We start from the raw sequence: 13,827 nt of genomic DNA, 5'->3' as shown, positions 1-13,827 counted from the left end.
CACCTTGTCCTGTACCCCACCCCCATACCCTTCATGTTGGTCAGACTGGCCTCAAACTTGCTACTTAGCAAAAGATGACCTTGAGCTTCTGTTCCTCTTGCCTCCCTCTGCCTCCCAAATACTGGGGTTACAGCCCTGCACCCGGGATCCAACCCAGGGTCTCCTGCATCCTAGGCAAACACTTTACCACCTGAGATACACCCTCTAGCTCAGACATTACTGAAAAGCTTTCAATCATTTTCATGTATTAGTCTCGTGTGTGTCTGTGATATGTGTGGGGGTGCGTGCGTGCCACTGTGCACATGTAGAGGCCCGTTCTCTTGTACCTTTATGTGGGTTTTGGGGATCGAACGCGGGTTGCAGGCTTGCATAGCAGACACATTGCAAGCCGGGTTATTGTGTAGGCCCCAGATGACATTTTTCATGTCATTAGTGCATTGATTGGTGTTTAAGTCTCTTTTCTTTTTACTAAGCCCAATTAAAACAGGTACCTGTAAGGTGAACGGAAGCCTTCCTTCTTGCTGGCCATGGAGTTAGAGGTGTTTATTAGTAAGCGGAAGTCCTTGTTAGGGACTAGCCCCGGGGAAAGCTAGACTTCTGTGCCACGTCCCTCACAGGCACCAGCTGTGTCTCACCCTTTCACCTGGCTCTTAGCCATCACTCGAGGCAGGACCTGTAGGACCTTAGTTCAGTGGCTCTCCACCTTCCCAACGCTGCAGCCCTTTAATACAGTTCCTCATGTGCTGACCCTCAACCATGAAATTATTTTGTTGCTATTTCATAACTGTAATTTTGCTGTCATAACGATTCATAAATCCTAAATGTAAATGTCTGCTATTTGACACGTGACAGGATTCTTTAACCCGAGGGGTCGAAACCTATAGGTTGAGAACCACTGCCCTAGTCCTTTTTGTTTTGTTTTTCCATAATTGGTCCTTTCAGGCTGGGGAGGTATGGGAGGGTGGTATATGTGCTTGGCATCAATACGTGGCCTCTAACATCCTAAACATGTGCTAGCTACTCTGTCACCAAGTTGCACGCCAGGCCTACTGCCTGGATATATTTTAACAGGAGATTGACTAGTGCTTCTGGGTGAGGAGAGAGCAAGATGATGGGACAGGTAGTGTGCTGGGTGGAAGATGGACATTTACATACGGTGTGTCCATGTGAATTTATGTCACGTGTTTGTGGGTGCCCATAGAAGTCAGAGAGAGTATTGGATTCCTTGGGGTTGGAGTTACAGACTATTGTCAGATGTCTGAGGTGGGTGCTGGCTGTGAACCTGGGTCCTCTAGAAGAACAACAAGCTCTTGTAAATGCTGAACCATCTCTCTGGCCCTGGAAATTAGGACTTGGAAAAATCACAGAATAAATTGGCTATTTTATTTTGTCTGATTTAGTCCTTCAAACTCTTTCTGTATAGAGACCAAGGTGGCCTCAAACATGAGGTCCTGCTGGCTCAGCCTCCAGAATATTGGGATTATAGATATACACTATCATGGCTGCCACTGCAAATAACCTTTAAAAAATTCCTTGATTATTTAGAGACGAGGTCTTACTGTTTTGCTCTCAGCCAGCCAGGAACTCACTATCTAGGCCAGGCTTCCCTGGGATTCACAGAGATTCACTTACCTCTGCCTCCTGGGTGCTAGCGTTCAAGGTATGCATGTTTACTTTTTAAAATTTATATGTATATATGTGTACCTGCTTCTCTGTATGCGCACCATGCTTGTTCATTGTCCTCAGAGGCCAGAAGAGAATGTCTGATCCCTAGGAACTGAAGTTACAGGTGCCTGTGAGCCTCCATGTGGGTGCTGGGAACCAAACTCTGGTCCTCCATCGGAGCAGAAAGTGTTCTTAACCACTGAACCATCTCTCCAAATAACTTTGGGTACCCTCACTACTAAGGGATAGGTTTGTACTGATGGAGCCTCTGGGGACAATCCACCCAAAGCTGGGGTCTTTTGTAGTTTTGTCTGCTGTGCATCAGCTCCTTTGGCACACTCGCTCCTCCAGGTGTTAGTGTGGTGTTGCAATTGCCCTGTGGGAACCCTCTGAACTTAGAATTCTCTCTCTCTCTCTCTCTCTCTCTCTCTCTCTCTCTCTCTCTCTCTTTCTCTCTCTCTCTCTCTTTTTGTCTATCTGTTGGTATGAGTGCTCTGTCTGCATATACCCCTGCATGCCAGAAGAGGGCATCAGATCCTACTATAGATGGTTATGAGCCACCACGTGATTGATAGAAATTGAACTCAGGACCTCTGGAAGAGCAGCCAATGTAGTGCTCTTTGTTTGTTTGTTTGTTTGTTTGTTTGTTTTTTTGTTTTTCGAGACAGTGTTTCTCTGTAGCTTTAAAGCCTGTTCTGGAACTAGCTCTTGTACACCAGGCTGGCCTTGAACTTACAGAGATCCGCCTGCCTCTGCCTCCCTAGTGCTGGGATTAAAGGTGTGCACCACCACTGCCTGGCCAGTGTTGTGCTCTTAACTGCTGAACCCTCTCTTCAGTCCCACAAAGCCTCTTTGTGCTATAGCTGATCTTAGATAAAGACCCAGTTTCTAAACTGTGGGGTCAAAGGAGATGCTCCACCCTTTCCCTAAGAAAGGGCTGAATCCCAGAGTGGGCTTATATCAGATTGATGCCTCTTCTAAGGTCCTTCCTTGTAGCCAAGTGTACAAATGCTTTTCCATAGTTTATTCATAATAATTGGCTGAGGCTAGAGATGACTCAGAGGATAAGAGCACTAGCTACTCTTCCAGAGGTCCTGAGTTCAATGCTCAACAACCACATGGTGGCTCACAACCATCTATAGTGAGATCTGGTGCCCTCTTCTGGCTTGCAGACATACATGCAGGCAGACTATTGCATATATAATAAATAAACATTTTGAAAAAGTAACTGGCTATAGGTAACTTGTTTGTTTTTTAAGACAGGATCTCAGTAAGTTGCCTAGTGTATTAGCTACTTTTCTGCCGCTACGACAAAACACAGTGAACAAGGCAGCTGATAGAGGAAAGGTCTCTATGGGTTCACAGGTTCTGGAGGGATGAGTCCGTAGTGGCCGGAAAGCAAGGCAGCAAGTAGCATGGTGGCTGCAGTGGGATGCTGAGGGCTCCTGGAATTCGCTGTGAGCATAAGTGGGGTGAACTAGGAAAGGCACGAGATTTTGAAACTTCAAAGCCAGCTCCCAGTGATATACTTCCCCCAGCAAGGCCATACTTCCTAGACCTCCCCCAAATAGCGCCACCAACTGGGAACCATGTGTTCAAATACGTGAGCCTTTTGGAAATATTCTCATTCAAGCCACTACACCCTGGCTGGTCCCTGAACTCCTGGGCTCATGCAGTCCTCTGCTTTAGTCTCCTGAGCAGCTAGGACTACGAAGCACTGACTTGTTAGCTGCCTTTTTTGGGCTCCTTCCAGGAGAGTGGTGATTTAAGTGAGATGGTCCAAGTCATCTTAATCCAGAGTCTGGCTTGCATCAAGCCTAGCTGTTCAATTCTGTTCACTTTTCTTGAGATTGTACCTAAATTAAGGACGTTGGGAGGCACCTGGGCCTCAGAGACACCAGCTAACAAGTTCTCCATGCCACGCGGTCCTGGATTTGTGCTTTTGGCTTCAACTGCCAGGATTTTCCTTGAGGCTGATTCTGGACCCAGGTACAACCATGGCTATAGGCTGCAGGTTCTCTTAGTCCTCAGGATCCATTCTTGGGCTAGGTTTGTCCCAGGATCTCTGGGATGCTCCTTAGCATTTCCTGTTGGGAGGGTGTGGGATGGGGCTTAGACGGACACAATGGCTGCTATTGGTCATAATCACCATTGCTCTAATGACAACATTTACCCAAATTTCCTTGGAGGTCTTCGTTGGGAGAAGTGCCAAGAACTGAGGGCTACCTCTGTTTGCTGTAACATTATTCTTCCCTTGAGGTACCCAAATGGGTAAGCAGAGGTGAGTGTTCAGGGGCGGGCGAGCAGTGAGACCAGAAGGCAGGAGAATGTTTTCATTCCTCACCGTGTTGACTGTCATCCTCCTCTGAATAGCTTCAGCTGATCAGCCGAAGTTGCCTGCAAGTGTCTGCCTCTGTGTTTTCTATGTTGGCCAGGCACCGTCAGCCTAGCTCTTAGCATCTCTCAGTAGGAGGGGAAAGAGTGGCTTCATAGCTGAGCACGACTAAGGATCAAATAGCTTAGGATGGCTTGGTAAGTCTGATGTGTGTTTTCTCGAATTCTCCTGATGTTCTTGTTATCCAACGTGTTGCGAGGGGAGGGGGTAGGGTTCACAACCCCAAACCAGATCCTGTCACCTCAATAAGCCAATTAAAAGAGCCCAAATACAGTGTGGCAATTTCTCAGAAAATTAGGAAACAACCTTCCTCAAGACCCGGTAATACCACTTTTGGGTATATATCCAAAGGATGCTCAATCGTGCCACAAGGACATGTGCTCAACTATGTTCATAGCAGCTTTGTTCGTTGTAGCCAGAACCTGGAAACAACCTAAATGCCCCTTGACCGAAGAATGGATAAGAAAAATGTGGTACATTTGCACAATGGAATACTACACAGAAAAAAAAAAAAAGACCTCTTGAATTTTGCAGGCAAATGGATGGAGCTAGAAAATATCATTTTGAGTGAGGTAACTCAGACCCAGAAAGACAATTATCATATGTCCTCACTCATAAGTGGTTTTTAAACATAAAGCAAAGAAAACCAGCCCACAAATCACAATCTCAGAGAACCTAGACAGAGGACCCTAACAGAGGCATACATAGATCTAATCTACACGGGAAATAGAAAAAGACAAGATCTCCTGAGTAAATTGGGAGCATGGGGACCTTGGGAGAGGGTAGAAGGGGTGGGAAGGAGGCAGGGAGGGGAGCAGAGAAAAATGTAGAGCTCAATAAAAATCAATTTAAAAAAAAGAGCCCAAATAAAACTAGAAAGCAGAAACATTTATTCAGCAATTCAACATGGCCATCCTGGGAAGAGGGACAGAGATATCCAGAGAGGCCCCCAAGTTCATCCTCAGGATCCTGAGGTGAACTCAGAGTTTCTATAGATGGTCGAGGATATACACACCTAAGCAGTCCTGGGCAAGGCGTGGTCCCGCCCACTGCTGACCGTCCTTGTCTGGGCTTCAGTCTCATGCTCTCAGTGGCCTGACAAGCTATTAGTTAGAACCCTGTGGAATCTCCTTCCAGAGACAAGGTCCCCTCTGGCTGGTCCTTTTCCTTCTCCCAGCGTGAGATTCCTGGAGAAATTCCTTCTTCTTTAGGGCCCATTGTCTGACAGGCACAAATATCTCTTTAGAATATCTTCCTGTCTGTGAGACTCAGATTGAGAGAAGAGGGGACGGGTTGCCCTTGGGTGCTCTAGGAGGCTATAAGTGGCAGAAGGGAGATTTGAGTCCAGGTGATCTGGCTTCAGAGTGACCCCCAACTGTGGAAGGTATCTGGGTGTTAGGCTTGTGGGTCTCAGGCCTTGGGATGTTTCGGGCATTCTGGGTGCATACGGAGACTGTCCTGCACACTGTCCTGGCTGTCCACTCTGTTTTTAAGTACATGAAGTAGTTAGTACTCAGAGGGCCACCCCACCACTGCCTGCCCTCACGTGCTCCTATTTCTCTCTAGCCTGGGACTGCGGGTCTTTCTGGCACAGCTGGACCTGGGTTCCAGAGGCAGCTGTACAGGGTGCAGGGACCCGAAGCTGGCGTGAGTGGCAGAGGCTGGGCTCCATTCTTCCATTCATTCAGGTCATCAGTGTCTGACTGGACACCTGCCCCAGGCCCAGGAGTGCACATGGGCTCTGCTCCACATTGCACAGCGCCCCTCTGCAGGGGCTCCCGTGGGAACAGAGGCGAGCCTCTAGTCTTCACGAGACCAATGGCAGCTGTAATCCTGACCCTGCTCACTCTCCTGGCCTTCCTTTGCTGCTTTCTATCACGTGACATGGGATGTCCCCCTTCCTTCGAGGCCCCCAGAAAGCCTGAAACAGAAGCTGGTGGTCAGGGCCTGCAGCCAACCTCTGTTGTAGCCCCTCAGAGCAACTCTTGGGATCACAGCATGTCACCCCCATTCTCCCTGGATTGAGTGGAATCCAGAGAAACCGGTGCCTTGGATGGATCCCTGGATGCCCTTTGGGCCTCTGGGAAAAGCGGTATTGATCAGGACAGTAAGAAGAATACCTACCCCATTTTTCTCTGCCAGCTTTTTTTTTAGAGTAACACTTCCAATTCAATGTTGTACGAGTTCGGGGGACTCCTAAGCTTCCTTAACTGTGGTCCACCAGCTGTTTGAGTTTCCCTGCCTCCTTCTTTCCACCATACGCTCCCCCCCACTTAATTTACAAATCCCTTGTATTTCAAAAATGTATTTTCCAGAAACAAGGCTGGTCTCTTTGGCAGATTTGGTATGCTATCTTTGTTTTGGGTTTACTTGTGTGTGCTGGGCCTCATGCATGCTAGGCCAGTGCTCTGCCACGAAGTCGCATCCCAGCCTGACGGGAAACTACTCAAGTCGGAAAGGCATTCCTGCAGACCTGTTATAATCTAGCCCAGAGTCCACACTCGGCTCTCAATGCCCACACAGAGAACTGTTAACAAACCTTTTGGGGTGCTCAGGATGGGCTTTTTGTACCTCTAAGTCCCCCCTTTAAAACATGTTTCTCTAAGTAAGAGCCTTAAACACTTGGGTGTTGCAGTAAAGCAGAGGATGGACCAGGTAGCAGTTCCCCCGCAAAGGCGTGGCACTCTTACCAGGAGACCGGCTTGTAAGAAAGACGCTTGCGGGGGTTTTCAGCTCCAGTTTACCTGACCACCCAGACCTGTTTCCCAGCACTCCCACACTCCAGGCAGAAGCCACACATGTGGCCCAGTCTGCAGGCTGTCTTTTGTGCCTTCACCCACCCCTTGGGTGGCTGCCCAACTGTGTGGGCTGCTTTAGTCACCTTTGATGGTGCGTGTGTCGTATGTGTGTATCCTCTGAGTGGGGGAGGCTGGAGAGTGCTAACAAATATCTGGAGCACATTTGAGACCTACAATGTTGCAATCTCTCTCCTCCCTCCTGCGCCCAAACCCTTGCCTTCTAGACCCGGTAGAGATTAAGGGCGCTGCATGACACTTGGCTGAAGGCCATGGCCTTGGCCTTTTGCTGGTTTTGTCTTGGCTGAATCATACAGCAGTTATACTTGCCTTCAGGTGACCCCCTGGGTCTTTTAGATGCCCCACCCTTGGGAAATAAAAGACACTTTCTGAATTGAAGTTTTGCCCCCGCTAGTGACTGCTTCTCAAACTTAAGCCTGAACTGCAGACAGTTTCCAGACATGCATCTCGAAGCTCCTGTCTTTTCACTGTTGCTTCGTGCTGCCCACGTTCTATCACGCATCAGTTACGGAGTGAGCTCCCCCCTGCGTCTTGGCCTGGAATGAGGATTCTGGAAAGTTTTTTTTTTTTGTCCATTGTCTGAAATTTGTTTGTACCTCAGTTTCCCCCAGATGTAAGCCCACAGCTGCATGAAGAGCCCTCTGAAGGTCATGATCAAAAGCTCCTAGTAATTTTCCATGGTTTGTTTGTTCTTCTCCAGCCCCAGACCCTCTCCTTGAAGGAGCTGGCCTTGACAGTTACTCTAGTGGGCAGCCGCCCAGAGTCGGGGTCCCCTGCTGAGCTCAGTCACTCCAGCCTGGCCTGAGCAGCACCAAAGGGCCACTCTTCAAAGGGACTCTTTGAAGCGCAAACATTTCCTTTCCTGAAAAGAAGGGAAATTACAATGAAAATGTATTGTTCTGTGCAGACAATGTTCGCTTCGATCAAAGAGGGATCCGGACTTATAAAGGTAGATTCACAAATTAAACCTGGGCGCCATCCTGCGTGTGTTACTGTCACCATGGAAGGGAGCACTGTGGGTCTCTAAGTCTGGTAAGGCTCCATTTCCTCTTTACCTTAGGGTCCTAGTCTAGGTCTGATATACTGTAGCGTGTCTCTAGCACATGCCTGAAAATGTCTACTGATAAATTATGAAATCTTCAAGTTAGAATATTACTTAGTCACCAAAAGTGGTACTTTCCAAGAATATTTAATCTTAGGGGAAATAGTCATTAAAGGTGAAAAAAAAACTGGCTCTATTGCACAGAAAAAAAAGAAAAGGTGGCTAAAATTAGATTCTAGGGACTGGGAATGTATCTCAGTGGTTAGACATGTGTTCACGAGCATTTGAGAGACCCTAGGCTATATCCAGCAGTATAAATAAACAGTTTTGTTCACTACTTATAGAACCTAAAATATTGTTCAACAAATGCCTACTGAATATTTATGTAATTAACAAAATATATCTAAAGGAAGCGTGTCTTTGAGGCGAATAGTAATGCTTTAGCAGGTGGAAGGGGTCATAAATTGTTTTTAATTTCTGTTGTAATCCTTCCCTGGCTTCTGAGAATGGGGTAAGTTGTGTTCTTTGCTACCCATGTGTGCTGTGGTTGGTTCTTGGGTGCCAGCCACACAGGGTATGGGTGGATTTAGCATTCCAGTCAATGTTACAGGATGTTGAGTCCTTTTAGATTGGTTCAGTCTGGTCAGAGAGGGTCAAATCGTGGCCTGATTGTCACTAGTCACTGCCCACGGTGGTTGAGAACCCCTGCCTGATTGGCCCTTGATTTCTCGCCTCTGAGTACCGTCTCTAACAAGATATTCTGGCCCTGCGCCATGCCGGCTTTCTAAACGCATCATTTTCTGAGGTAGGGCTTTGCCTACCTGCAGCGTATGTTGGCTCTGAGATGTTCCTCAGTCAGGGGCGGTGTCCAGCACCATGCCCCCTATCCTCTCGCTGCCGGCTCTGTCCCTTTGCCTGATAATGCAGGCGTGTGATGGGTGTGAGGTCTGAGAAGGCTGCTCTCAGGGACGCTTTCTCTGCTCCGGCAGTCCCCCCACACGGCTGGCCCCTGGGCCGAGTCTTCAAACTTCTTTGACTCCAAAACGCAGTAAGAAGTAAGTTTACTTGTGACCAAGTACACACAGAGACACAATGACTGAGAAGCAGACTGATATGAAAGTTTGCTGGACTCTTCTTCATCTCCACCCATGGTACGCGCTGTGTGTGTGCACACCCTAGAAACGGGTTGTGTAGCTGTTAATTTCAGTGCTTTGATTCCTTGGTTCATTTCATCCATGAGATTTGGGGAAGAGCCCATCCGAAAGGTTAATAACCTTGGCTTTCCGAGTTAAGCACTGTGGGAGGAACTGGAAAGAGTTGCTCACAGAAAGATAAATTTGAGGCTGTCAAGTCTGATGGCTTGAAAATCCACCAAAATGCCGCGCTATTAAGTAGTTCTTGCAAAGGCTGGGGCTTTTACTTAAGGGTTTAAAGTTTTGCTTGTGGCTTAGCAAATGAATACCTTGTCTGCTCACCCCAATTTTAAAATAATCCTAACCAGTGGAATCACTTGTCTCCAACAAAGCCACCGACTAACAGAGCTGACTTTCAGTTTATTAAAACAATGTTCAAATATCCGTTCTTGTCCATTGGAAGCTTAAAACAAAGAAAGTGTTTCTCAAAATGGCTATTTTGTAGGGATGCATGATAGTTCATTTGCAATGTCCTAAGGGAAGCGTGGAGAAGTTATAAGTATTGCCAGCACTGTGAGCCTCTGGAAAGGAAGTCCCTGGATTTTTTTTTTTTTGTATGTGCATGCATTCATACATGTGTGTGGTGTGTGTGTGTGTGCACGCACTGTTCTGTGAGGAGGGATAATGCACAAATTAAAACAATTCTTCCGTATATCTAATTACCTCAAAATATATACACACATTTTTTACATTTATTTAATGTGTGAGGAGGGAGTGCAGACGCGGTGCCCCTGTGGAGGTCAGAAGACAGCTTTTTGGAGTTGGGGGCTCTCATTCTGCTGGGTGCGTTCCGGGCTTCGAACTCAGGTCAGCAAGCTTTGCACCAAGCACCTCTATCCCCTGAGCCATCTCGCCAGCTGTGACCTGGAAGTTTTAGCATCATGTTTGGTTTTGTTGAATAAGCTTTTGCTGGAAAATACTTCTTTTTGGGTTAGCTTTCTCCCGAAAGGGCCATCTTGGGTGGTGCTAGGCAGGAGCTCTCACGAATTCTTGGAGGAAGGTGTGCCTCACTGGTCTGAGAGCTTGATGTAATCAGATATTTAGAAAATCGGTGCCTCATTTGTCCATGGTTTCCTGCCTAATTGTTAACGCCTCTTTGACTTTGCTCTAGCCAGTGAAGGTCTTTCTTGGGTGGTTTAAGCAGGGAAGCGGTGTTAGGGAAAGCAATAGTTCTCTACACATTTCAAGTGTCTTGTCGGGCTCTCCAGACTTCGGCTGTACTGCAGTGAGTGTCCGCAGGGGAGTCTCACTGCGTCACACTGCACAGCCTGGGAGTTCTTGAGAGCCTCGGGGTTTCCAGGGACGGCTGCTTCCTTTTTCCAGCATGTCCAGATGTGCTGAGGAGCTGGCATTTTATTCTGAGAATCCCTGGGAACTGAAGCAGCGGCCGACAGATCCTCTACCTAGCTAGCAGCACTGTAAGAGTATGGAGCCAGGCGTTTTAGCTTGGCCCTTCTTGCAGAACTTCACAGTCTGTTTTGACTTAGTTGTGGGTATGCATGCCATGCTGTCTTTTGCCTGTACCAAGTGGCTTGTGGGCGATATCATTCCTGCTAGATCTAGACCCCCAGGAAGGGCCTGTGCCTACAGATACAAGCTATGCACTAGTAAATACGATGACTCCAAGTGTAGAGGACATTAGAAGCATTTCCACTGTCAAGGCCTCACGGTTCACTCTTTCAGGTTCCTGCTGCTTTTTCATTTATCGAGAAAGAGTGCAAACAGGAGCCCATGGAGCAACTGGACGGCTATGCCAGCAGGGGCAGGTAATAAAGGTAGCAGGAAGGAAAAGGCTGCAAACACAGCCTTAAGAATTTTGCATAAGGTGCTTCTCCATGCCTTTCCTGTCTGGGAATCCCAGCTTTGAGTGTTTTCAGGGGTGTAGGCATCCGAGTGCCTGCCAAAGCCCTTCTCTGGGAACCTTGTGAAAACCATATGCCAGCCCGGAGGTCCTGAGTGGGTCTGTGAGATTGCGTGTGGAAGCGGTTTTTAGGCGGGCTTGGAGGAGCAAGCCCCTGGACGACTGCAGGAGATTCAGATTGAAAAGCTGCCTGGCACAGAGCAAAGGCCTCTAAAGTGACCTTTCAGCTGAACAGTAGGGTTGCTTCTCCCCACATTCCTTGCCTGGAGGCCCCTGTCTGGCCTGCGTGTTCATTTCTAGCTGAGCTGGTTATCTCAGCCGACTTGAAGATAGGACAGAAAGTTCTGCAGGGGTGGGGCTCACTGATAGCCGAGGGCCTGGCGGGCAGGAGGGGGCAGAAATAAATGGAAGAAGACGCAAGAACTTTGTCGCCAAAAGGGGCTGATGGAGCTGAGAGGCAAGCTACCCTCCCCATTGCCGGAGCTCTGCCTCGGTTTCTGCATTTGAAGTCACAGGTCTCTCTTGGGGGGTTAAAGCCTAGGGTCAGCGTGAGGCTCAGTTAAGACAAACTGTTCTTAGGACGAGTGCTTACAGGGTTAAACTTCAGCCTCCCGAGGCTTCTCCAGGAACCCCATCCGCCCGGTTGCACATACTTGTGTCCTTGCTTTGCTGGTAAAGGAGTAGGTACCAGTTAACATGCGTAGAGATGTTTCCAGAAGGACTGGGTGGATGTGAGATGGGCCAAGGCTTGTTCCCTCTTCCTCAGGAAATTCTTCACTGAAGAGGTGGATGCCAGGGGCTGTCTAATTAAGAGCAGGCACGGAGAAGACGAACCGAGCTTGGAGCAGGATTAGAGGGGTAGACTTGGCACTGTCAGAGCTGGCATGGGTGCCAGGTTCCAAGGGTCCCCTGCTTAGAGAGCCTTAAACCAGGGTGCCACTAAGAATAATATCTGGTGTATGTTGTGTGGATAAGTCTTCTTGTGGTTTATGTTTGCTCGTTTTTTAAGATCTCAGGAAGGGTGGCCAGGGAAAGGAGGTGCTTAGACATGGGTCCCACCCACCACCACTTCCCCAGGGGTGCCGAACCTGCCAAGAGGAAGGATTTGGCTTAGAAGCATTAGACTAAACCTTGGCTGTGTTGGCCTGTCATCGAGTTCAAAGCTGTCTGCCTGGTGCAGGCTATGGCAGAGGATGAGAAGTCGGTCAGTAAAGAGCCACATCGGGGTCCTGTGCCGTCCCAAGGGTCTCCCCGTTCACTGTGACAATGTCCCCCAGTAGACAGTCTCCCTAATTAAAATGGTTTTCTTTCATGTCGTCATAGAAAAAGAAAGGAAGGGATTGAAGTAGGAATGGGGTACCATGAAATGGCAGGTATTATGTGATTTTTCTTTTTTTTCAGTTTTAATTTTATTTTTACTTGTGTGTATATGTGTGGAGGCATCAGGTCCCTTGGGGCTGGAGTTATAGGTGGTTGTGAGCTGCCTGATAGGGGTGCTGGGACCTGAATTCTGATGCCCTGCAAGAACAGTGTGTGTTCTTAACTACTGAGCCATTTCTCCAGTACCTCTATTTTTTTAAACAGGGTCTTACTACATGATCCTGGATGGGCTGGATTTCACTGTGTAGAGCAGTCTGGTTTTGAAATCACAGAGGCCCCGTCTCTGCCTCTCATGTGCTAAGATTAAAGTTGTGTTCTACAATGGCTGTCTCGCAAATGTCTTTTCTTCCTTCCTTCCTTCCTTCCTTCCTTCCTTCCTTCCTTCCTTCCTTCCTTCCTTTCTTTCTTTCTTTTCAAGAGACAGGGTGTTTTTTGTTTGTTTTTTCCTGCACAATCTTGACTGTCCTGGAACTCACTCTGTAGAGCAGGCTGACCTCAAACTCGAGAGATCCACCTGCCTCTGCGTCTTGAGTGCTGGGATTTACACTCCATGCCTGGCTGTGTCTCACAAATTTCTGTTGTGTTGATCCATTAATTCATTTGCTGTCACAGGTTTCTGTTAAATATATAGAAAGGTGCCATTTATAAAAACAGAAATCACCAGCAGTGAAGCAAATGTTATTCCTGCTTTTCCCTTATAATCTGGTACCTGTGGTCACTTCTGTAAGATGAGTTGAGCTGGGACCTTCCAAGGGCTGTCCTGGATGGTGATGGAGTTTTTTTTGGGGGGGCAGGGAATCGAGGGCTTAGGCCTCGGTGTCCTTAGTAGTTGGTCAGTGTTACCCCATCCGTGTGCTGGGAAGTGTTAATCGTGGATTGTTCTGAGAGAAAGCCGGGTTGGTTTGTGGGCTCTCCTTCAGGAGCCTAGAGTTTATAATCGTCTTCATCTACGCTGTGCTCACTGGAACCACGCACTCAGTTTTCACCCGCCTCCCCAGGCGTTTAGGGTTAAGGGCATGTCATGACGGCGAGTCTGCAGCTGTGCCAACAGCCTTCGTGCCTTCCAGATGAGGGATCGGGGTGGGTCACAGCCAGGGGATGCAATCCGAATGTGCTTGGAGGTTGTCCTAATTTGGTTCCTACTGCTATGATAAAGACCATGACCAAAAGAGCAACTCAGGGAGGCAAAGGTTTCTATCAACCTACAGTTGTCAGGAGGAGAAGCCAGGGGCGCACGGCAGGAACTCAAAGGCAGGAATGGAAGCAGAGACTGCAGAGGAGGAGCGCACTGCTCACTGACCTGCTCAGTTTGCTTCCTCCAACAACCCAGGACCACTTGCTCAGGAGTGGCATCCTCTACCTTCCGTACTCACCATGAATCAGACTTGGGCCAATCTGAGGGAGACGTCCTCTCACTTGAGGCTCTCCTTCCCGGAACATGCTAGCTTGTGTCCTGTTGACAGGAAATCAGGCGG

The 13,827-nt window shown here is 48.1% G+C and overlaps 1 protein-coding gene across 2 annotated transcripts in view; it reads left to right on the top strand.

Annotated features, from left to right (window-relative positions):
- The window catches only part of Slc7a1 (solute carrier family 7 member 1), a 69,947-nt gene that overhangs the window by 2,291 nt on the left and 53,829 nt on the right, over positions 1-13,827 (top strand). The window contains exon 2 of one of the 2 annotated variants that reach the window (XM_026785069.1): positions 7,784-7,908. The exons of the other annotated variant lie outside the window; for it this stretch is intronic. The gene's annotated coding sequence lies outside the window, so the exon portion shown is untranslated. The remainder of the gene's footprint in view (positions 1-7,783; positions 7,909-13,827) is intronic. 2 annotated transcript variants of the gene reach the window in all.

Source organism: Microtus ochrogaster, chromosome 2, assembly GCF_000317375.1.
Source record: "Microtus ochrogaster isolate Prairie Vole_2 chromosome 2, MicOch1.0, whole genome shotgun sequence".
Taxonomy (NCBI): Eukaryota; Metazoa; Chordata; class Mammalia; order Rodentia; family Cricetidae; genus Microtus; species Microtus ochrogaster.
Note: the sequence above shows the minus strand (reverse complement) of the source record. Positions and strands in the feature narration are given on the sequence as shown.